Here is a 26,048-nt window from a genome sequence, read left to right as displayed (position 1 = left end):
AGAAGCAGAAAGAAATGGACATTGATCGATTTTTGAAAACAAATGGTCTACAGAAAATCTCTCAGGAAAATAAGTTAATGTTGAACCATAAAATAACGGATCAGGAAGTGGAAGGGGTCATACAGAATATGCAATTGGGTAAATCTCCAGGACTGGATGGTTTGACTTCAAGATATTATAGATCTCTGAAAGAATGGCTAATACAACCATTGAAGCAAGTCTGTAATGAAATATTGGAAGGGAAAAGGGCACCAGAGTCGTGGAAGGAAGCCTATATTACACTTATACCGAAAACAGAGACTGAAAAGACACAGCTTAAGAATTACCGCCCCATATCACTGCTTAACGTGGATTACAAAATTTTTGCAGATATTTTGGCTAAAAGATTTTAAAAGGTGTTAGTAGAAGAAATTCATAAAGACCAAGCGAGCTTTCTCCCGGGCAGACATCTGTCTGACAATATGAGGAATATAATTAACATTTTAGAAAAACTACAAGTGAATATTAATACTAAGGCAGTTTTGATATTTGTGGACGCGGAGAAAGCTTTCAATAATATTTCTTGGAGCTTTATGAAGAAGAATTTACAGGGGATGGGGGTAGGTCAAGGTTTTGAAAATGGTATAGGTGCAATTTATTCAGAACGAAAAGCAAAATTAATTGTGAACAATGTAGTTACAGAAGAGTTTAAGATTGAGAAAGGAACACGACAAGGTTGCCCAATCTCTCCCCTGCTTTTTATATCGGTCCTGGAGGTTTTGCTAAATATGATTAGAAAGGACCAATTAGTTAAAGGTATGCAAGTGGGAGCTAAACAGTATAAATTGAGGGCATTTGCTGATGACCTAGTATTGACTTTACAGGAGCCAGAATCTAGTACTAAAAAGGTACTGGAACTGATTGAAGAATTTGGACAGGTAGCAGGTTTTAAGTTAAACAAAATGAAAACTAAGGTTTTAGAGAAAAATTTAACTGTGAATGAGAGAGAGAAGTTCCAGGAAGAGACAGGATCAAATCAAATTTTATTAAACGGTCACAGACCAGATTGGTTCGTACAGCTAGTCAGCTGTCAGGGAACTGCCATCGGAGAGACAGGTAGTGGACAGGCTACAGGAGAATAGGAGAGAATCTGCAGTAGAAGAGGGAACCAGCAGGGGGAGTGCAGGAGTCACAGCGGAGGGGAGGCTCTGGGATGCTTCCAGTGAGAGTAGTGGAGAGGTAACGGGACCCCCGTTGGGAACGCCCACCCTTCGCCGGAAACTGTCACGCAGAGAGTCTCGAAAGCGCATGTCTGTCAAAGAGCTTTTATGTTGGCGTAAATTCCGTAGACGCCCACTGTCAGATTCTACCAGCGACTGACGGAGTCATGCTTTGGGGGCTCCGTTAGTGCATCGGTTTGGATGACCAGCCAAACCCCAGAGGGATCAAGCTTTTACGCACAAGCAGCACACTATCCCACCACATCAGCGAAACATAACACCAGAAAAAACAAAGGACAATTTCAATACAGATTAGGCCATAACAACAATTTAAGATTGGACAGCATGAATAAGATTAAGTATTTGCCTTCGCCTGCATGTTGACATTGGAAAGCTCTTGTTTTCTGCCCCTGATAGCGGCTGCACAGAATTTAGCAACATTGATCGTAATTACAGGAACCTTATCTTCTACCAAGGCTCTCATACATTGAAGTTCTGATTCATTTTTAAGCTTTTGTAGAACTGGGGCAATAAAGGTCAGGCGTAGATCCTCGTAATAGCTACAGTGCAGCAATACATGCAAACTTGTTTCCACTTCCGATGAGCCACATGGGCAAACACGTGACTCATATGGTTTGCCCTCATATCTGCCTAACAGCAGGGCAGAGGGCAGAATGTTTAATCTGGCCAGGGTAAAGGAATGTCTGTACTTAGGTATTTGTAAATCAGCCAGATAGTTTGCGGGTGAGAACCCTCTCCCAAAGTCTCTAATTGTGGCGTGTTTATCCATTTTGCCCATATGACATTGCAGCTCTATGTCCCTAATGCGCTGGAGCACTTGACTTCTGGCTCTCTCATATCCTGCCGCTATCAAGATCTGCGGGGAGAATCCCAAGCTTCTTATCTTTTCTAACAGGGAAGCTTTCCAGGTAGAATGAAAGGTGTCTAAGAGTGTTAAGGGCGCCAAACCGGCCGGGAAAAAAATAAGTTTTAACCAGTAGTGTATCTTTAGAATCCACAAACGCGCGTTAACGGGTAGTTGTCCAACTTCTAAGCGGACAGCTATATTAGATACACAGGGAGGGATCCCCAATAAACACCGATAGAATTTTGCTTGAAATGCCTCCATAGGCGCAAAATTTTTATTTTTTTATTTATTTTTTTTATAAATATTTATTAAGGTTTTTAAATATAAATGCACACATAATAAACAATCTTACTTCTTTTACAACAATTTCAACACTTCTTTGGACTCCCTCACGTCTCCCGCTCCCATTTACATCGTTAAAATTTTTTTCCAAACAAATTATCAACTTGTTTACAATCTCATGTCCACTCATTCAAATATAATCTAGCACTTCTTCCAAAAAAATTTTATATTTTCTTTAGTCTCACTTATCATCAAATTTAAATCTAGTTTAGTGGTGGCCAATTTTTTATAATCTAGCATCCTTCTTAACATTCAACCAAATTACAATGTTTTTGTAGATACATCTTAAATTTCTCCCAGTCTTCCTCCATCTTCTCTTCTCCCAGATCACGGATTCTGCCGGTCATCTCGGCCAGTTGCATATAGTCCATCAGCTGCATCTGCCACTCTTCCAGTGTGGGTAGATCTTGAGTTTTCCAGTTTTTTGCAATAAGAATCCTTGCTGCCGTTGTTGCATACATAAAAAATGTTCGATCCTTCTTTAACACCTTCTGGCCGACAATACCCAGAAGGAAGGCCTCTGGTTTCTTTGTGAAGGTATACTTAAATACCTTTTTCAGCTCATTATATATCATTTCCCAGAAGGCCTTCACCTTAGGGCATGTCCACCAGAGGTGAAAGAATGTTCCTTCATTTTCTCTGCATTTCCAACATTTATTATCAGACGAATGGTATATTTTGGCAAGTTTAACTGGGGTCATGTACCATCTATATATCATTTTCATTACATTTTCCTTCAGAGCATTACATGCGGTGAAGTTCAGCCCAGTGGTCCACAACCTTTCCCAGTCCTCAAACATAATGTTATGCCCAATGTCCTGTGCCCATTTTATCATAGCCGATTTAACCATTTCGTCTTGTGTATTCCATTTTAGCAGCAAGTTATACATTCTAGATAGTACCTTGGTCTTTGGTTCTAACAATTCTGTTTCTAACTTCGATTTCTCCACCTGGAACCCTAACTTTTTGTCATTTTTAAAAACTTCTTTAATCTGAGCATAATGTAACCAGTCTCGCACCTTATCTTTCATTTTCTCCAAACTCTGCAATTTCCAATTGTCTCCATCTTTTTCTAATATTTCCCAATATTTTGGCCATTTGGCCTCCATATTGGGTCTTTTTCGGGCCTTAGCCTCCAGAGGTGAAAGCCACCTTGGAGTTTTATTTTCCAATAAGTCTTTATATTTTGTCCAGACATTAAACACTGCTTTCCTGACAATATGGTTCTTAAAGGCCTTATTGATCTTAACTTTGTCATACCATAAGTATGCATGCCAACCAAAAGCATTGTTAAAACCTTCCAGGTCCAGTACGTCAGTGTCTTCGAGAAGTAGCCAATCTTTTAGCCAGCAGAAAGCTGCGGCTTCATAGTACAACTTTAAGTCTGGCAGGGCAAAGCCCCCTCTTTCTTTCGCATCTGTTAATATCTTAAACTTAATTCTGGGCTTTTTGCCCTGCCAGACAAATTTAGATATATCTTTCTGCCACTTCCGGAAGCACTCCGTTTTATCCACAATCTGTAATGTTTGAAACAAAAACAACATTTTTGGCAATACATTCATCTTAATAGCAGCAATTCGGCCTAACAAAGAAAGCTTCAATTTTGTCCAACTATCCAAGTCTCTCTTAATTTCAGACCAACATTTTTCATAGTTGTCCTTGAATAGACTCAGGTTTTTTGCTGTTATGTTTACCCCTAGGTACTTTACCTTTTTAACCATAGTTAATTCTGTTTCTCTCTGAAACCGTTCTGACTCTATATCTGTCAAATTTTTTCCCAGCACCTTGGTTTTCTGTTTGTTTAATTTAAATCCCGCCACCCGACCAAAGTCCTGAATCAATTGTAATACTTTTTTCGTACTAGATTCTGGCTCCTGCAGGGTCAAAACTAGGTAATCTGCAAAAGCTTTAAGTTTGTATTGTTTCGCTCCGACCTGAATCCCTTCCACCAACCGGTCCCCTCTGATCATATTCAAGAGCACCTCCAGAACCGAGATAAATAACAAAGGGGAAATTGGGCAGCCTTGTCGTGTTCCTTTTTCAATTTTGAACTCTTCTGTAACCACATTGTTAACTATCAGTTTGGCCTTTTGTTCTGAATATATTGCATCAATCCCATTCTCAAACCCCCGTCCCACTCCCATTTCTTTCAAATTTCCCTTCATAAATTTCCAAGAAATGTTATCAAAGGCCTTCTCCGCATCTATAAAAATTAACACTGCTTTTGTATTTATGTCTGTTTGCAAAAGTTCCAAAATGTCAATAATGTTCCTAGTATTAGCAAACATATGTCTACCTGGGAGAAAGCCTGCCTGGTCTTTATGAATTACTTCATTAAGAACTCTTTTTAGTCTACTTGCCAAAATGTCTGCAAATATTTTGTAATCCACATTCAGAAGGGAAATGGGACGATAGTTTTTGAGTTGTGTCTTTTCAGTTTCAGATTTTGGTATCAATGTGATAAAAGCTTCCTTCCACGATTCCGGCGCCTTCTTCCCTTCCATAATTTCATTACAAACCTCCATCATTGGTTGGATCAGATAGTCTTTTAATATCTTGTAATACTTGGAAGTCAGGCCATCTGGCCCTGGAGATTTGCCCAGTTGCATGTTCTGAATGGCTTGTTCAATCTCTTGTTGTGCATAGGCGCAAAATTTTTAAAACTGCAAACCTGGGATCCATAGGTGAGTTGTGGGAGTATTTTTGCAGCAAAAACCTGGGAGGCCGCTGGAACGTATTTTCCCCCTTTCCCATGAAAGAATCTTGTAAGGGCTTTGTTGGCCCTTCCTGCGTTGGCAATGGCGTTTATCATCTGTTGGTGCCACGAGACCCTTTCCTGAAAAGTTATTCCCAGGTATTTGAAAGTTGCTACCTGGTCAATAGGTTGACCATTAATTCTCCATTTGTGTTTCCTTCTTTTTTTTGAAAACACCATAATTTTAGATTTGCTGTAATTTATTAATAGTTGTTCTGCTTGACAATAATCAGCAAGTGATCTCAAAAGCTTCCTCAAGCCAACGCAGGAAAAGGAGAGTAGGACTGCGTCGTCCGCATACAGAAGCACCGGGAGGGGCATACCTGCCAGTTTGGGAGGGTGGGCATTTTCTTTCGCCATATTTACTGCTAGAGAGTTAATATAAAAATTAAATAGCATTGGCGCGAGGACACATCCTTGTTTAACCCCATAGTGTGTTTTAATTTCTTTAGTTAGATGGCCTGACCGATCGCATCTTACCCTCACCCTGGTGTTTTCGTATAGACCACGGATAAGGCGTAATAAGCGTTTATCTATGTTTGTAGCGCCAAGCTTTTCCCAGAGTCTATCCCTTGGTATTAGATCAAAGGCCGATTTGAAATCCACAAAAGCTGCATATAAAGACCCCCCTTTTCTAGAGTATTTGTCTGCCAGGTGTTGAAGGATAAGGGCCTGGTCTATAGTTGAACACTTTGCTCTAAAACCAGCTTGAGCTTCTGATAGAATATGCTCTCTTTCCATCCACTCCTCTAATTTGTCACATAAATGAGCAGCGTATAGTTTGCTGATAATACTTAATAGACTGATTGGTCTATAGTTAGCTGGCTCAGATCTGTTTCCTTTCTTGAATATTGGAATGATGATGGCTAAACCCCAGTCCTCAGGGATAATAGCTGTTTGATTTATACTAGTGAATAAGGCGGCTAGCACAGGGGCCCACCATTCAACATTTGCCTTAAGAATTTCTGGTGGGATATTGTCAGCACCCGGGGCTTTCCCTGATTTAAGAGATTGAATGAGGCCAGTAATTTCTTCTGTGGTTACAGGGGGCCATTCCTTGCCAAATTCACTTGAAGCGGGAAGCAGAGCTGGGACCAGTTGATTTGATGAATATAATGAGAGGAAAAAGGCCTCCCATGCTCCAGCAGGTATAGAGTATTCGATTTCGATCGGGGAGTCTCTCCAGCTTTTTGCAATTGTTTTCCAGAACGTGGCAGAATCTTTCCTTCGGGAGGCCTCCACTAGGCACTGCCATTCCTCCCTTTGTGCCTGGAGCTTTTTCTTGTTAATCAAAGCTTTATAACTGCGTTTTAACTCAAACCAGTCTAATGGAAGCGAAGGTAGGTTCGCTGCTCTATAGTTCCTGTACTTATCCAGCAGGAGGCGTTTCATGGCCATGCATTCTTGGTCAAACCAGGGTTTGGATTTATTAGAGTGTAGAGATTGCCGTGGCATTTTTTTGTTAGTCAGATAAGGTTGTAGGGACGAAATCAGTTCCCGGAACATGTCTAATCTAGCCTCAGGAGTTGGGGAATTAACGAGGTTCTCCTTTCTAGCAAGAAAAGTATCTGAGTGAAGTCTTTCCGATATTTCATCACTCAGTTTGCTGGACCATTTAATACGCGAGTATCTTAGCTCCATGTTTTCGTAACATGGGGCTTCAAGTTTATCAAAGCAAAATAAATCTTTTCTTACGTCCAATATTAAACAGAGCGGTAGGTGGTCGCTGTCAACCCTCTCCACCACTTTGTATTCCCGTGCTCTGCTCAAAAGGTTAGATGACACTAGGACGTAATCGATAGTGGAGGCTCCCATGTTGGATATAAATGTGAATTCCCCACTGGGTTCTCTGTCGACACGACCATTTAATACGGTCAGATCCAAATTGTTGGAAAAACGTAGAAGGCATAGGCCTGCGTAGTTGCAGCCCTTGTCTTTTGAGAGCCTTGGGGGAATAAAATGGGCTTCTTCAGAAATGGGAGGTACGTCATGGAAATGAGCATATAACACTTCGTCTGATTGGCCAATTCTGGCATTTAAATCCCCAGCCAGCAGCACTGCCGCTGCAGGAGTTTGATTCATTAGCTCATCGACATATGATTCTAGCCTATGCCAGATATTTTTGATAAGCTGCTTGCCTCTTTGGGGAGGGGCGTATATATTAATCAATAGAAGTGTGCAATATCTGCATTTCATTAATAATGCCATGGCCACACTGCTCAAAGGCTCCATCTCGACGAAAGATGCTCTCAGCCTTGTGGATATTAGAATGCCTAGCCCACCCTTAACTCGTCCCCCTTTGTTGCTTGGTGAACCTGCGAGCGAGAATGAGGCAAAACCATTTACATCTAAATCCCCTGTTAGCCATGTCTCTTGCAGGAAGACTATATCATGATCTTGAATGAAATTGACAAATGATTGGTCAGTCGCCTTGTTGAGCCAACCAGCAATGTTCCATGATAAGAATTTAAGATTGGCTTTATCGCAGTCGAGTCTTTGTCAATTATTAGCTAACGTACTTTTAGGGTTTGTCTCTTTATGTATCGGTCGCCTATCGTCTTTGTATGGCGGGCTATCCAGCCGCTCCATGATTTCAATAGGTGGATGCAAAGTGCTCACGTTTGTGATCACCAGATCTTTATTATGCATATATTCCTTCTGTGGATATTCTGTTGCGGCCTGATTTTGGCCCAATTCTGTTTCATCAAGGTATCTCATTTTGTCCCATACGTCTGGTGGGGTCACCTTAGGGTTATTTCTCCTCCGGGGGGGTGATGGAGTGCTCTCTTTGGAGGGTGGCACATTCTCTCTTGGTGGAAAGTTAATCTCCGCTTTAATCTGAAGGTTACGTGCTGTGGTCTTTTTTTGGTCCCCCTTAATAACCTCGTTGCCTGAGGCTCTCTCGGCCAGCTTATCTCTTAGCTTGTCTAGTCTTCCCAAGATGTCAGTTTGTATTAATGGTGGGAACGTCCAGAACTGGTCAATTAGGATATTTTCTTCCATAGTAAAGAAATCCTCACCTCTGCTCACAAGGCATTGCGGGTTCTGTTTGTCAGGCCAGGATTTTGGGAGTTGTTTCCCCTTTCTAAGGTTTGCCTGCTTAGTTTTCAAAAGGGGGCTCAAAGGAGCCTTGTTTTCAAAGAGCCTAAGTATTGTCATCCGTGCTTTTAAAAAGGCAGGTCTTGACCTAAAAATAAACTTGGCCAGGTTCTGATCCCCAAAAGTGGTCAGTGCTCTCACTGAGTGACCATCATAATGTAGATATTCCACCGAGGTGATATCATTAGAATTAACCATTCCTGGTAGTATATCATTTAGACTAGATACAAAGTTCGTTATTCGCTGTTTCCCTGTAAGGAAGCCCTTAGGCTTCGGGAAGTTCGTGAATACCAATTTTTGGGGATTTAGAATCAAATTCCAATCTCTTTCCTGACTAGAGGCTTGCCAGGTCTGAAGGGGGGTATCATCTCTACTAAACGCTTCCTCTTCCCCGCTGTTCAATTTGCTAAGTGTTTTATTGCCTTCATAGGTAGAGGTCTCTACTTCCGCAGCATCAGGTTTGTTAAAGAGTTGGTTATCCAGGGACTGAATTGTTACTTCTGCCTTCTCACTTGCTACTGGAGTCAGCCTTGGCGAGTCCTCCTTAGCCAGTTGCTGTGTAACTATCTTTGTTTCTCTCTTTTTACCCTTCTTTTTACTGCCCCGTGTGGTCGATTTATTTGGAGCCGAGGGAAGAAGTTTAAACAATTTCTGCCAGTGTATATTTCGATTACTGCAGGTATACTTGGCTTTCCTTGTTGCTTTGATATGTTTACTTTTCTTCACTTTTACCCTTGAGTTATGTCTTTGCAGACTCTTATTTATTACTGGTTTGTTCGTCCCCACTAGCTCAACTGTTTTATGCTCTTGGGGCATATCATTTAGTTTTATCTCTTTTAATTGAGGTGTGAAGTTTTCTACTAACGTCAGCAATAGCCCATTTGTTATTATTAGATAATTTTTTATGTTAGCTAGATCAGTACTTATTGCTAGGGAATAATCCAAAGGGCAGCCGTCACTCAGTTCTGTTTGAGAGTATTTTGGAATAAGTATTTTTTGATGGGTAGATGTAATTTCTTCCGTGGGCCGCTGTTCCTTAGTAATAGAGGTATTTCCCTCCTGAAGTTCCTCGGCTAAAGCTAGTTCTTGCGCTAGGCTGCATGGAGAGTTAATATTTCCAGTATCTTGATATGTCTCTTTAAAGTAAGACGTCCAATCAAGAACAGTTAGAGAGGGGGGTATTACTTCATCAAGTATTAACTCTTTTTGTGGACTCTTACCCTCCTCCATCTTAGGGAAGTAATTTGTGATTTTGCTTTGTCTTTTACCAGGGCCCGGGGGGCTGATTGCCGGGTCAGGCAGTATACCCAACTCCTTATATGTTCTTCTAGTAAAAACCATGGTAAAAGTTGTCTTGATATAGAGAGAGGGCAGTTTGCCCCAGGTGAAACTGCCTTAAATTGGGGGGCAAGTGGGGGTATCAATCTATATTCCCACCTGCTCTCTACAGCAGCTTCCTGATGTGCTCATCAACAGCCTCAGTATATTTCTCTAATTTGAGTTCTCTACTTTTAGGTCTTGGCGATTGTCCTAAGCCTGTAATTTTCACCTCAATCATGCGACCAGCGCTGTTTCACAAATGCTGCAACCTAGTCAGAATATAATAATAAAACAATGCTGCCAAAGGGACAGCAGTAATAAAACGGCTAAAAAGTACATTAAAATTAAAATTGCCTTTTTTAGGCAATTTATGTGCCGTTGGAAAAGGATAATAGTGGAGTTTGGCTATAGCGCGTGCGCAGCTATGATAACCTTGTATTTCGGGCCCTAGCTTAGTCTTTACCAGTTTCTCTTCGCCACCTGCTGCTGTTGCCGACGCTGCGGTTGCTGCTGCTGCTGCAAAACCTCCGAATTCCCTCCTCCTCCTCCTCTTCCCAAGGCTGCCGCTGCCGCGCACGATCCGATTCCCAGGGACGCTGCTGCAACCCCCAATTCCAGGGCGAAGAAGTGCCACAGCTGGGCGACTTCCCGATCGCGGCGCCCAACAGGTTCCCCTTTTGGCTGCCCACCTCTCCTCCGCATGCAGCAAGTCAGGCAGCCGCTAGCCACAAGATGGAGACAGGATTAACACTGGTCAAGAAAGTGAAATATTTAGGGGTTAATATGACTGCCAAGAATGTGAATCTGTTTAAGGATAATTATGAAAAATGTTGGATTGAAGTGAAAAATGACTTAGAAATATGGTCAAATTTGAAGCTATCATTGTTAGGCAGAATTGCTGTGATAAAAATGAATGTATTGCCAAGGATGTTGTTCTTGTTTCAAACATTGCAAATCATAGACAAGATGGATTGTTTCAAGAAGTGGCAGAGAGACATTTCCAGATTTGTCTGGCAGGGCAAGAACCCTAGAATAAAATTTAAGATTTTAACTGATGCTAAAGAAAGAGGTGGATTTGCCCTACCAGACCTTAAACTTTACTATGAATCAGCTGCTTTTTGCTGGCTGAAAGAATGGCTGCTTCTTGAAAACACGGATGTGCTGGATTTAGAAGGTTTTAACAATGTATTTGGTTGGCATGCATATTTGTGGTATGATAAGGCACATAAAGCATTCAAAAACCATATTGTTAGGAAAGCATTGTTCAATGTTTGGATAAGATATAAGGATTTGTTAGAAAATAAAACCCCAAGATGGTTGTCACCAATGGAAGCGAAGGCACAGAAAAAACTCAATATGGAGGCCAAATGGCCGAAATATTGGGAAATTTTGGAACAAGATGGAGACAGGGTAAAATTGCAGAGTTTTGAAAAATTAAAAAACAAAGTGCGAGATTGGCTTCATTATTACCAAATAATGGAGGCATATAATTTGGATAAAAAAGTTGGCTTCCAGGTGGAAAAATCAAAATTGGAAACAGAATTGTTAGATCCCCAAACTAAGAATTTGTCAAGAATGTATAATTTGCTGTTGAAATGGAACACTCAGGATGAAACGGTGAAATCTGCTATGATTAAATGGGCACAAGATGTTGGACATAACATTATGATGGCTGACAGTTATGGACCACAGGTATGAAATTTACGGCATGTAATGCCCTAAGAGAGAATTTAATGAAAATGATTTACAGGTGGTACATGACACCAGTCAAGCTTGCAAAAATTTACCATTTGCCCGAAAATAAATGTTGGAAATGTAAAGAGACTGAAGGTACATTCTTTCACCTTTGGTGGACATGCCCAAGGATTAAGACTTTCTGGGAAATGATTTACAATGAAATGAAAAAGGTATTTAAATATACTTTTTTGAAGAAACCAGAGGCCTTTCTCCTGGGCATGGTCGGCCAATTGGTGCCAAAGAAGGACAGAACTTTCTTTATGTATGCAACAACAGCAGCAAGAATACTCATCGCGAAGTATTGGAAGACACAAGATTTACCCACCCGGGAAGAATGGCAGATGAAGTTGATGGACTATATGGAATTGGCGGAAATGACTGGCAGAATCCGAGACCAGGGAGAAGAGTCGGTGGAAGAAGATTGGAAAAAAATTAAAGATTATTTACAGAAATATTGTAAAATTAATGAGCCATAGAAAAATGGTGGAATGAAGTTATATGGCTTTGGCAGAAATGTTATAAGGAACTAGGTACAGATAGATTGTTAATGTATTAAAGGGAAAAAACAAGGTTAGAATATGTTAAGATTAATTACAGGACAGAAAATAGATGAAGATGGAAAGGAATTGCTGAAACAGTTAATTGAAGTGGAATACAAAAAGGGAGGCGTGAGGAAGTCAATGAAACAAGTGAATGAAAGTTAAGATTGAAAATATTGGGAGTGTTTTTAATTGTTTTTGTTTTGTTTTGTTAATTTAATGTTTTATGTAGTGTTTTCGTTTCTGTTTTTGTATTTTATTATGTTGATTTGTTTAATTCTTTTTCTTTCTTTTTGTAATCTTTAAACTCTTAATAAATATTATTTTTAAAAAAAGAGAAGGGAGAAAGAAAGTGGTCAGTAAGGGTTTGGGGTAACTTGTATAGGGGTTTTCCTATGATTCTTCTATTTCTTGTTGCTTGGCAATTCCCTAGAGGTTTATCGAGCCCTAGCTATCTGGTTACCTCCCCAGACCTTTGGCACTCATTCCTTTCCTTATTTTCCTGAGCCCTAGCTATCTGGTTACCTCCCCAGACCTTTGGCACTCGTTTTTCCTATTCCAAATCTTGGGGTGCTTTCCCACTCTGCCAAATCCTGCCCAGTTCCTCCCAGGCTATCCCTCCTGGCAACCTCCTACCTATCGTCACAATCTTAGGAAAAGGGACCCTACTGGACGCCCGTGCCACGCGGTGCCAGATCGGGCGATCCCTGGATAGAGTTTTTTTTTTTTTTGAACCGGAAAACCCCCTTGCTTTCAGAAGCAGGCTCACGCACGATACACGTGTTACGTGGCTCCGACTGGGGTGGCTGGGGTTTGAGATAGAAAGAAAGACCCCTTCCGGCCCCCTTGCCGGGCGCTTGGGAAGTTTGGAAAGAGAGTTCCAACCCCTTGCTTTCAATTGAGATGCCCGTTGTGGTGAGGCGGGTTTTAGGCCGGTTCTCTCCCTCTTACTTTCAGGCTCTCAGTTGGTGTGGCTGGCTGGAGAATTTAAGCTAAAGGGATAGAGCTCAGAACCCCCCTTTCGGGTTGAGCAGCGGTCCACGGTCTTTCTCACTAACTGGACCAAGAGAAAGGCAAGAAAGAACGATAGTCAAGAGGGCAGAGAATTCAGTTGCCAGGAGACCACCACCCCCTTTCCCACCAGTGCACTGGATTTTTCCTTATACTCACGCGTCTTCTGTTGCGATCCCAGGATTGATGAATAAGTCGGCTGGATCTTGCCTTTGCTCCCTGGCTGGGTCCCTCGAGGCTAGCAGATTACTGCCCCTGAAGATGGACGGGGGTCCAAAGGATCTTCCCTGGCAAAATGGCCCTGTGCCGGCTGAAGATTTCAGGGCCCACAGTCAGCAACACGGGAGAACCGTGAGCCCCACATTCGGGCGCCAAATGTTAAGGAAAAATCTAGGTGTGAGGCTGTTCAGTCACCCAGCTCGTCGGGTAGAGCCCGCGGGTCCCTGCGGAATAAAGGAAGGAGTCCAGCCAACCGGAGCAAATAGCTGTAGACCAAAGTTTATTGCGCAATAGGTTCAAAGAGCAAATTTTGAACCCCGAGGATGGGGTGACAAAGACTTTTAAAACTTTCCCACCACAAGAACTTTATGCACAGGGGTCACAGAAAGAGTTTGAGGTGGATCAATTTTTAAAAATTAATGGATTACCAAAACTACCTCAGGAAATGAGAACAATCCTGAACTGCAAAATAACACAACAGGAAATTGAAGGTGCCATCCAGAATTTGCAATTAGGCAAATCTCCAGGCCCTGATGGACTCACCTCCAAATATTATAAGACTTTGAAAGATTATTTGATACAACCTTTGATGGAGGTTTGTAACCAGATCATGGAGGGGAAGAAGGCACCGGAAACGTGGAAAGAAGCTTTCATCACATTGATACCCAAATCAGAGACTGAAAAGACTCAACTTAAGAACTACCGTCCCATCTCACTCCTAAATGTGGATTATAAAATTTTTGCGGATATTCTGGCAAGTAGGTTTAAAAAAGTACTTAATGGAGTGATTCACAAGGACCAGGCGGGCTTTCTCCCTGGCAGGCATTTGTTTGACAACACCAGAAACATCATTGACATCTTGGAACTTTTACAAACAAATATCAATACGAGAGCGGTGTTAATTTTTATTGATGCGGAGAAAGCCTTTGACAACATATCCTGGATGTTTATGAAGAAAAACTTGGAAGGGATGGGAGTGGGACGGGGGTTTGAAAATGGAATAGAAGCAATTTATTCAGAGCAAAAAGCTAAACTGATAGTGAACAATGTGGTGACAGAGGAGTTTAAAATTGAAAAAGGGACACGACAGGGGTGCCCCTTATCCCCCCTTTTATTCATTTCAGTCCTGGAGGTGCTTTTGAACATGATTAGGGAGGACCGGTTGGTACAAGGAATCCAGGTCGGAGTGAAACAATATAAACTGAAAGCATTTGCAGATGATTTGGTTTTAACACTACAGGAGCCAGTATCTAGTACAAAAAGAGTTTTAGAACTGATTTATGAATTTGGTCGGGTGGCGGGATTTAAGTTGAACAAGCAAAAAACTAAAAAATTTTTTGGCTAAAAATTTGACACCTACAGAAACAGAGGAGTTTCAGAAAGAGACAAAACTAAATGTGGTTAAAAAAGTGAAATACCTAGGGGTTCATTTGACCTCCAAAAATTTGAATTTGTTTAAAGATAACTATGAAAAATGTTGGTCGGAAATCAAAAGAGATTTGGAAATTTGGTCAAGATTGAAACTTTCCTTGTTGGGTCGAATTGCAGCTATAAAAATGAATGTATTGCCGAAAATGTTATTTCTGTTCCAGGCCCTACAGATCGTGGACAAAGTGGAATGTTTTGGAAAGTGGCAGAAGGATATTTCTAAGTTTGTCTGGCAGGGCAAAAAGCCCCGAATAAAGTTTAAAATATTAACTGATTCGAAAGAAAGAGGGGGGTTTGCCCTGCCGGACTTGAGGTTGTATTATGAATCTGCAGCCTTCTGCTGGTTGAAAGATTGGTTTTTGTTGGAGAACACTGATGTCCTGGATCTGGAAGGGTTTGACAATGCTTTTGGTTGGCATGCATATTTGTGGTACGACAAGGTTAAAGTTCACAGATTGTTTAAAAACCATATTGTCAGAAGAGCAATATTTATGGTCTGGACAAAATACAAAGACTTATTAGAGGGTAAGACCCCGAGGTGGCTATCACCGGTGGAGGCTAAGGCCCGAAAAAGACTTAATATGGAGGCCTACTGGCCGAAATATTGGGAAATAATTGAAAAAACTGGAGACAATTGGAGGTTGCAGAGCTTGGAAAAATTAAAAAATAAGGTGCGAGATTGGCTACATTATGCTCAAATTCAAGAGGTTTTTAAAATGGACAAAAAGGTTGGGTTCCAGGTGGAAAAATCGAAACTAGAGACGGAATTGCTAGAACCAAAAACTAAGATACTTTCGAGAATGTATAACTTGCTGCTTAAATGGAATACACAGGATGAGACAGTTAAATCTGCCATGATAAAATGGGCACAGGATATTGGGCATAACATCATGTTTGAGGACTGGGAAAGGTTATGGAACACCGGAACGAAATTCATGGCATGCAATGCCTTGAAGGAAAACATTATGAAAATGGTATACCGGTGGTACATGACCCCAGTCAAGCTTGCTAAGATATATCACCTGTCTGACAATAAATGCTGGAAATGTAAGGAGGCGGAAGGGACATTCTTTCACCTCTGGTGGACTTGTCCAAAAGTGAAGGCCTTCTGGGAGGCGATTTACAATGAGTTAAAAAAGGTATTTAGGTATACCTTTCCCAAGAAACCGGAGGCCTTTCTTCTGGGCATTGTGGACCAGAAAGTGTTAAAGAAGGATAGAAATCTCTTTATGTATGCTACCACAGCAGCAAGAATTCTTATCGCAAAGTATTGGAAGACACAAGATTTACCCACGCTGGAGGAATGGCAGACGCAGTTGATGGACTATATGGAACTGGCTGAAATGACTGGCAGAATCCGAGACTTGGGAGAAGAAACAATGGAAGAGGACTGGAAAAAATTTAAGGACTATTTGCAAAAACATTATAAGCTGTATGAATGTTAAGAAAATGCACGATTTAGGAAACTCTAGCTTCAGCAACTTGATTAGGTGAAATGAAAACTAAGGTACAAGAAATAAGAGGTGGAATTATGAAATAACTTTATTATGTTTAATTTAAATACATAAGAATTGGGACATAACATTGTGAATCTAGAAACATGATAAATCGAAAGATACAGTAAGTTATGAAACAAGGTAACAAATTGCTGATGTTTGTACTACAAAGAATGCAGGGTTTGGAGGATGTGGGGAAGTCCAGTTGGTTTGTTAAAAAATATTAAGGAAAGTTGGACTCTTTATACTTTCTCTTTTTTTCTGTTTTCTTTCTTTTTTCTTTATTCTGTATATCTTTGACTATAAGAAAAGAAACTTAATAAAAATATTATAACAAAAATAAAAAAACTTTCCCACCACATCCCAGAATACAGTTCGAAGGGGAGGGGTTAACCTTGGCAAACATGTCCAGACAAGTCCTTGGTACAAGATTAGCATAAGCATACATGACAGGGCAAGACTCAGGTATAAGATTAGCATAGACAAATATGTCTTAAGTACCCACCACCCAAAAGTACAATAGAAGTTCCTTTGCATGTCTGGAGCCTGAGGCAAGTCAGGTGATGAGATTTGGCTTCCTTTGGCTAACAATGAGCCCAGCAATTTTCACCTCTGAGAACTTCCTGGAGTCCTTTTGCAAGGGGAAAATAGCTTTGGAATGGGGGGAATCTGGGAAAGGAGATGATTTTATATTATTTTTAAAGTTAGGTGACTTCCCTGAGCTGTCAAGTTGGAAGGATATATTCAGGCATAATATTTGTAATATTTAACTTTAAAGATGTGCCCCCCCCCTGTAATTTCCGTAACAGTCCTTCAACACCTTAGGACATGTATCTGAAGAAGTGTGCATGCACACGAAAGCTCATACCTAGAACTAACTCAGTTGGTCTTTAAGGTGCTACTGGAAGGAATTTTTTTATTTTGTTTTGACCATGGCAGACCAACACGGCTACCTATCTGTAACCTTAGGACATGTTTTCCACCAGATTTTGATAAACATCAGTTTGCCTATAGGAGAAATAGGTCAACAGCCTTTCACCTTGCAGCGAGTCATCTGGAGAGACTGGGGAATTATGTTACAATGTTGTTTATTGATTATAGCTCGGCTTTTAATACCATCCTTCCAGACATTCTTATCAAAAAGCTGATGGAACTAGACCTTTCTTCTACCATCTGTGACTGGTTTAAAGACTTTCTGAGGGATAGGACACAAACAGTAAGGATTGGGCCTGTTACATCTACCTCCCTGAAGCTCAGCACTGGCACCTCACAGAGATGTGTGCTAAGTCCCTACCTAGAATCATAGAATCATAGAATCATAGAATCACAGAGTTGGAAGAGACCACAAGGGCCATCGAGTCCAACCCCCTGCCAAGCAGGAAACAGCATCAGAGCACTCCTGACATATGGTTGTCAAGCCTCTGCTTAAAGACCTCCAAAGAAGGAGACTCCACCACACTCCTTGGCAGCAAATTCCACTGTCGAACAGCTCTTACTGTCAGGAAGTTCTTCCTAATGTTTAGATGGAATCTTCTTTCTTGTAGTTTGGATCCATTGCTCCGTGTCCGCTTCTCTGGAGCAGCAGAAAACAACCTTTCTCCCTCCTCTATGTGACATCCTTTTATATATTTGAACATGGCTATCATATCACCCCTTAACCTCTTCTTCTCCAGGCTAAACATGCCCAGCTCCCTTAGCCGTTCCTCATAAGGCATCGTTTCCAGGCCTTTGACCATTTTGGTTGCCCTCCTCTGGACACGTTCCAGTTTGTCAGTGTCCTTCTTGAACTGTGGTGCCCAGAACTGGACACAGTACTCCAGGTGAGGTCTGACCAGAGCAGAATACAGTGGCACTATTACTTCCCTTGATCTAGATGCTATACTCCTATTGATGCAGCCCAGAATTGCATTAGCTTTTTTAGCTGCTGCGTCACACTGTTGGCTCATGTCAAGTTTGTGGTCAACCAAGACTCCTAGATCCTTTTCACATGTACTGCTCTCAAGCCAGGTGTCACCCATCTTGTATTTGTGCCTCTCATTTTTTTTGCCCAAGTGCAATACTTTACATTTCTCCCTGTTAAAATTCATCTTGTTTGTTTTGGCCCAGTTCTCTAATCTGTCAAGGTCGTTTTGAAGTGTGATCCTGTCCTCTGGGGTGTTAGCCACCCCTCCCAGTTTGGTGTCATCTGCAAATTTGATCAGCATGCCCTTGAGTCCATCATCCAAGTCGTTGATAAAGATGTTGAATAAGACCGGGCCCAAGACAGAACCCTGTGGCACCCCACTAGTCACTCTTCTCCAGGATGAAGAGGAACCATTGATGAGCACCCTTTGGGTTCGGTCAGACAGCCAGTTACAAATCCACTGAGTGGTAGCATAGTCAAGTCTGCATTTTACCAGCTTCTTTACAAGAATATCATGGGGCACCTTGTCAAATGCCTTGCTGAAATCAAGGTAGGCTACATCCACTGCGTTCCCTTCATCTACCAGGCTTGTAATTCTGTCAAAAAACGAGATCTGGTTAGTCTGACACGACTTATTTTTCAGAAATCCATGCTGACTATTGGTGATCACAGTATTCCTTTCTAGGTGCTCACAAACTGTTTGCTTAATGATCTGCTCCAGAATCTTCCCTGGTATTGATGTCAGACTGACTGGGCGGTAATTATTTGGGTCCTCTCTTTTCCCCTTTTTGAAAATAGGGACAACATTTGCCCTCCTCCAGTCTGCCGGGACTTCGCCTGTTCTCCAGGAATTCTCAAAGATGACTGCCAGTGGTTCTGAGATCACATCTGCCAGTTCTTTTAATACTCTTGGATGCAGTTCATCTGGCCCTGGAAACTTGAATACATCTAAACTAGCCAAGTATTCTTGTACTATCTCCTTAGTTATTCTGGGCTGTGTTTCCTCTGCTGAATCATTTGCTCCAAATTCTTCAGGTCGGGCATTGTTTTCTTTATTGGAGAAGACTGAGGCAAAGAAGGCATTGAGGAGTTCAGCCCTTTCTGTGTCCCCTGTTTGCATTTCACCATCTTCTCCTCTGAGTGACCCCACTGTTTCTTTGTTCTTCCTTTTGCTACGAACATACCCATAAAAGCCTTTTTTGTTGCTTTTAACCTCTCTAGCAAGCCTGAGTTCATTCTGTGCTTTAGCTTTTCTGACTTTGTGTCTACACGTGCTGGCTATTTGTTTGAATTCCTCTTTGGTGGTTTACCCCCTTTTCCATTTTTTGTACACATCCTTTTTTAATCTTAACTCAGTTAAAAGTTCTTTAGATAGCCACCCTGGCTTCTTTAGGCACCTTCCATGTTTCCGTCTCATTGGTATTGCCTGAAGTTGTGCTTTTACTATCTCCCTCTTAACAAACTCCCAGCCATCATGAACTCCCTTTCCTTTTAGTATTACTGTCCATGGGATCTCACCCAGCACTTCCCTAAGTTTTATGAAGTCGGCTTTCTTAAAGTCAAGAAATTGAGTCCTAGTATGCTTGGCTGCTCCTTTCCGCTGTATAGTAAACTTCAGAAGAGCATGATCTACATGGTGCCTAGAGAATAACCTGCACCTAAATGTGGACAAGAATCCCGTAAAAGAAATGGAGTGGCCCTCATAGTCAACAAAAGAATGGCGAAAGCTGTACTGGGATGCAATCTCAAAAATGATAGAATGATCTCGATACAAATCCAAGGCAGACCTTTTAACATCACAGTAATCCAAGTTTATGCACCAACTACTGGTGCTGAAGAAACTGAAATTGACCAATTCTATGAAGACTTACAACACCTTCTAGAAATGACACCAAAGAAGGATGTTCTTCTCATTATAGGGGATTGGAATGCTAAAGTAGGGAATCAAGAGATAAAAGGAACAACTGGCAGGTTTGGCCTTGGAGTTCAAAACAAAGCAGGGCAAAGGCTAATAGAGTTCTGCCAAGAGAACAAGCTGGTCATCACAAACACTCTTTTCCAACAGCACAAGAGACGACTCTACACGTGGACATCACCAGATGGGCAGCATCGAAATCAGATTGATTATATTCTCTGCAGCCAAAGATGGAGAAGCTCTATACAGTCAGCAGAAACAAGACCTGGAGCTGACTGTGGCTCAGATCATCAGCTTCTTATAGCAAAATTCAAGCTTAAACTGAAGAAAGTAGGAAAAACCACTGGGCAGGTAAGATACAATCTAAGATAAATCCCTTATGAATACACAGTGGAAGTGAGGAACAGGTTTAAGGATTTAGATTTGGTGGACAGAGTGCCTGAAGAACTATGGATGGAGGCTCGTAACATTATACAGGAGGCAGCAACAAAAACCATCCCAATGAAAAGGAAATGCAAGAAAGTGAAGTGGCTGTCCAATGAGACCTTACAAATAGTGGGGGAGAGAAGGCAAGCAAAATGCGAGGGAGATAGTGAAAGATACAGGAAATTGAATGCAGATTTCAAAAAAATAGCAAGAAGAGACAAGAAGGCCTTCTTAAATGAGCAATGCAAAGAAATAGAGGAAAACAATAGAATGGGAAAAACCAGAGATCTGTTCAAGAAAATTGGAGATATGAAAGGAACATTTTGTACAAAGATTACCATAATAAAGGACAAAAGTGGTAAGGACCTAACAGAAGCAGAAGACATCAAGAAGAGGTGGCAAGAATACACAGAGGAATTGTACCAGAAAGATATGGATGTCTCGTACACCCCAGGTAGTGTGGTTGCTGACCTTGAGCCAGACATCCTGGAGAGTGAAGTCAAATGGGCCTTAGAAAGCACTGCAAATAACAAGGCCAGTGGAAGTGATGGTATTCCAGCTGAACTATTTAAAATTTTAAAAGATGATGCTGTTAAGGTGCTACACTCAATATACTAGCAAATTTGGAAAACTCAGCAGTGACACGACTAAACGACTAAACAACAAGAACAACAAATATTAGCAAGACAAAGGAGATGGTGTTGGAGTTTCGGAGGAAGAGAGGGGAACTAGCCCCATTGTGTACTGGGGGGGGGGAGGGTTGTGTAGAGCGAGTCTCTTCCTTTAAATTCCTGGGAGTTTACCTTAGTGAAGACCTCACTTGGAAAAACAGTATAACTCAGGTGGTTAGGAAGGTCCAACAGAGACTACATTTCCTCAGGGTCTTGCGAAAGAACAATGTTAAACAACAATTGATGACCTCCTTTTACTGGTCCACAATAGAAAGTGTCCTCTCATATTGTATCAGTGTGTGGTACGTTGGCTTGACAGCCATGGACAGAAAGTCTCTACAGAGGGTGGTGAATACAGCACATTATATCATGGGCTGTCCCCTGAGCCCGCTAGATGACATCACAAGGGATCGTTGCCTTAGGAGAGCGAGAAAAATTCTCAGGGATGACTCACACCCTGGCCAGCACCTCTTTAATCATCTACCCTTGGGTAGGAGATATAGAAGTAAAATCAGCTGTACCAACAGGCTAAAAAACTGTTTCTATCCGTGGGCTGTTAGACTGCTGAACAGAAAATAATATAGTGTAACTGACTTTCGGGGTTGGTGTGTTGTGCGACAAGCACACAGAGTGCAATGAGATTAAGGGTTTTTGTGTGAAGGAGGGAGGCTCAGTTAATTTCATTGTACACAGGTTGTACATTGACAATAAAGGTATTATTATTATTACTACATATTTTATTATCTATTTTTTATTTTTAGGTGTTTTATTTTACTATTATGCATTTTATTATTTATTTTTAGTTTTATGTATTTTCTTATGCAATAGAAGGGACACCCAGAGTCATCTAGTCCAAGCTTCTGCAATGCAGGAATCTCCATACAAAAGGGACACCCAGGGTCATCCAGACCAACCCCCCCCAAAAGCAGGCATCTCAGTATAGAAAGATCTAATCCACCTCACCCCCCCCCAATGAATCAGATCAGATAATGTTGGAGTGCGGATCTCAAACCCGCCACCTCCATCCTCTCTCCTGGGAAGAACATGCCGTTCTCTTCCCCTCCTCTCCTGATCCAAATTTCTATTTATTTCTATTTCTCCCTGCTTGGCAGGACTCCCAGTTCCCAGCCGGCCGGCATGTCAGGACATGAACCCGGGGCGGGAATCTCAACATCAAAGCATGAAGCTGGAAGAGGCACCCAGGGTCATCCAGTCCAACCCCCTGCCCTGCAGTTGTGCATTTTATTTTTTATATATTTTATTATGTATTTTTATTTTTATGTCTTTTCTTATGTAATAGAAGGGATATGCAGGGTCATCCAGTCCAACTCCCTTCCGACGCTGCAATCGTATGATGTCTTGTCTTCCCCGGTTTTACACAAAGGCTCAACCTTGCTGACACCACCTTCCTATTGACCAACCCGGCGAATTCACTTCTGGAATCATGACTGAATATTATTATTATTATTATTATTATTATTATTATTATTATTATTAAGAAGAAGAAGAAGAAGAAGAAGAAGAAGGCGGCATCTCGGCAGGGTTGGGTACGCCGGGGAGGTCGCCCTGAAGCCCTCGAGATAGACACTAGTGCCAGGGAGGTCGCTATGGAGCCTCCAAGATAGCCAGATAGGCGGGGTATAAATAATAAAATCATGATGATGATGATGGCCATCAAAGCTCTCCTTGCAAATCTCCAAGGAAGGAGAGGATAGAATGGGAGAGTTGAAAAAGACCCCGAGGGACAGGCGAGACATTTATCCAAGAAGCCTAGAAATATCGGTGGGAGACGGTCCGTGGATAGTGCGATGCAGCGGGTTGAATTACTATTATTATTATTATTATTATTATTATTATTATTATTATTATTAGTGCTCCCCCCCCAAAAAAAAACCCCGTTTAGGGCTACTCTCCTTTTCCTACTCCTATTGAAATACTGCCCTTCGATTCGCAAAATATTTAGGGGTATGCGTCCCCCCAGAAAAAAACAACTACTTCTTCGTCTTCTTCTTCTAAAATGCACATTTAAAACGGCACAACTGACAAGAGAATAAAATGTTATCCTAAGCATGACCCATGGGATCCCTGCAACTCGTTAGTATGATCCAGTCTTCCAGGGAAGCCTCCAGGGAAGCCTCTGAGCGCGTGCAGAGCACCGTTCCCAAGGTCGACTGCGCTGGGCCATGGAGGCTCCTTCCTCCAAAAGGAGGACCTTTGGAGGGAGGGAAGAGTGGGGTGCAGAAGGAGCTTGGGGTAGATGGTTGAAGGGGCTTTGCCTGGGCAGGGCCTTCTGCACATGCTTAGGGTCGCCCTCGCTTCCTATCATCTCCGGTAAAAAGACTGGCAGGCGAGGAAGTGAGGGCAAAAGGAGCCGTGGTAGCGGACGGGCGAAGCCGGCCCGGCCATCTTGGACGAGGGCAGGCGGAGGTCCATTAAAGCGCGGCGGAAGCGAAAGGGCCTGAGGACGGAAGTGGAGGCTTAGGGGAGGGACTGAGGGCGGAAGTGGCTGCGGAAAGGTGGCAGTGAAGGCGGCGCCGCCATGTTTGACGAGGGCAAAATCACTCTTTTAAACAAAAGTTCTTTTCCCTTAGGAGAGGAATTTAGGTCGTTTACATTTAAAATCTGTTGTCATTTTCTGCAACAAAAGTGTCCCGCCCCCACAGTAAGTATGTTTAGCATTAGAGTAGCAGATGCAAACCCCATTTTATTCCTGTATTCACGATGCTTTAAGTCAGTTTTTAAAAGATGCTAAACCTCATATGCTCAGAATTTATTTATTTATATATATATATATATATATATATATATATATATATATATATATATATATATATAAACATTTTTAAAATCTATTTTTTAAGGGTTGGCATGTAACAACATGTTTTTATTTTATTTTTAGTATTTCTACATGAGAATCATAGAACTCCTGCTGAAAGGTGGCCACACCCAATTCTATCTATAAAATCTTTTTTTATATATTGCCTTGCAAGGGGTCAGAGTGGACGACCCTCGGGGGTCCCACAATCATGAAAAACGGGTCCAGACTGCATACAACTCCACATTCTTGCTTTTGACTTTCCCCCCAACAAAAATATGAAATTCATTTAAAATTCAGCTGATGAGGTCACTAATGAAGCATTGATTTGTGAGCCGCCCTGAGACCTCCGAGTATATAAATTCTAATGAATATTATTATTATTATTATTGTTATTATTATTATTGCAAGGCAGAGTCTTTATGCAAAAAAAGGATTTCAGTGGATGGGGTTTAAATCAAACCTGCCCTGCTCACCCTCATTTCATTGTTTCATATGTCTTCCGGGTTGGTCAAGATGAAGGGGATGCCAGCAAGGCTGAATATTTGCGTACAAAGGGAAGAAATTGGTGTTGGAAGGGGGATTGGTCTGGATGACCCTGGGTGCCCCTTCCAACTCCATGCTTCAATGTTGAGATTCCTGAGATTCCTGCCCCGGGTTCATGTCCTGGCGTCAGTCATAAAAGACGTAAGAACAATAATACATTCTGAAACACATAATCAAAGAAATGCACGATAAAATACATTTTTAAAAACATGAAATACATAAAAAAATAAAATATATATAATAAAACACATAAAAAGAATACGTTCTAAAATAGGGGATGCCAGCAAGGCTGAGGGGGAAGGAACCGTCGCCTTGCAACATCGGAAGTGGGGTTGGTCTGGATGACCCTCAGGGCTCCCTTCCTTCTCCCCACAATGCCTCTCCTTGTTTCCTGAGGGACAAAGACCTCTCTGCCCTCCTGCTGGAGGATCTATGGTCCTCTTTGTTCGGATTTTCTCCATTCTCCATTGTTGGGAATCAACAAAGAGGGTCTTGTTTTTCACCCTGGGTGGCTCTGCCAGCCGGCTCCTCTCCGCACTGGCCCTGCCAGGCGGCCCCCAAATCCTGAAGGAAGCCATAGAGGGCCAAAGGCATCCCTCGCAACACCTGCTGGGGGAACTGGGCCAAACTGGGGAGGATGGAAGGATAGGATATAGAAGAATAGAATCTTCTTCTTCTTATGGTGAGTCCGTAAGTGACTGTGGAGGCCAATTCTGGATCCGCATGTCCTTCCACAGTGGGGTTTCCCGGTGAAGGTTCCTGCCTCTTAGCCCATTTCTCCTTTGCGTCCCGAGTTCAAGTGTCTCCAAAGCCCAGGACACCTTTGGTCAAGGCAGTTCTGCAATAGAAGAATATACCGTATTGGCCCGGATATAAGCCCTATTTTCCTTGGAGAAAGACCAGATCCTTCAAGTATCCCTATTTCCCAGGGACGTCTCTGATTTAAAGAAGCCGTCCCAGTTTCCGATCACCTTCCGATTGACAAATCCTTTTCTTTTTTACACAAAGACTCAGCCTTGCTGGTATCACCTTCCTATTGACCAATCTGGCAAATTCATTTCTGGAATAGTAACTGATTTGCTTCTGCTCTTAGGAAGACATAGACCTATCACAATGAAATTGTGGTGAGCAGGGCAGAATCTCCCATGTTTTTCTAGAAAACCAGGTGTCCCCTATCTTAGATCTGGTAACTCCTCCCTCAGTGCAGACCCTGACCTTCCTCCTCCTTGAAATTCACTTGGTGAGACTGATATGAAGCTGGCGGTCCACCAAGACCCAGACCCAGATGTCCACCACCCTTCTATTGCTCCAACTGATTTTCCCTAAATGCAGAACCTGACCTTTGTCCCTCTTGAAATCCATTGGGTTGGACTCAGGTGAAGATGAGGTCCACCAAGACCCTGAGAACTTTCTCCTTTGCCCTGCTCGCCAGTTGGTGGTCCACCAAGACCCTGAGTCCACCCTCAGAATCCATGTGATCCTCCCTAAATGCAGGACCTGGCCGTTGTCCCTCTTAAAATCCATTGAGTTGTATTCATGTGAAGACGGAGCTCCACCAAGCCCCTGAGAACCTTCTCCCATATCCTGGTGGCCATCTGGTGGTCCACCAAGACCCTGAGGTCCACCATCGTTCTATTGGTCCACCTGATTCTCCATAAAGGCACAACCTGACCTCTTGAAATCCTTTGGGTTGGACTCAGGTGAAGATGGGGGGGGGTCTACCAAGACCCTGAGATCCTTCTCCTATGCCCTCCTAACA

The 26,048-nt window shown here is 42.1% G+C and overlaps 1 protein-coding gene across 1 annotated transcript in view; it reads left to right on the top strand.

Annotated features, from left to right (window-relative positions):
- LOC309333176 (uncharacterized protein) overlaps positions 1 to 26,048 on the top strand; it is a gene marked incomplete at its 3' end in the record, with an annotated part of 262,123 nt that overhangs the window by 88,632 nt on the left and 147,443 nt on the right. The window lies entirely within an intron of this gene.

This window comes from Podarcis erhardii (genome assembly GCF_964252035.2).
Source record: "Podarcis erhardii genome assembly, chromosome: W".
NCBI classification, from domain to species: domain Eukaryota; kingdom Metazoa; phylum Chordata; class Lepidosauria; order Squamata; family Lacertidae; genus Podarcis; species Podarcis erhardii.
Note: the sequence above shows the minus strand (reverse complement) of the source record. Positions and strands in the feature narration are given on the sequence as shown.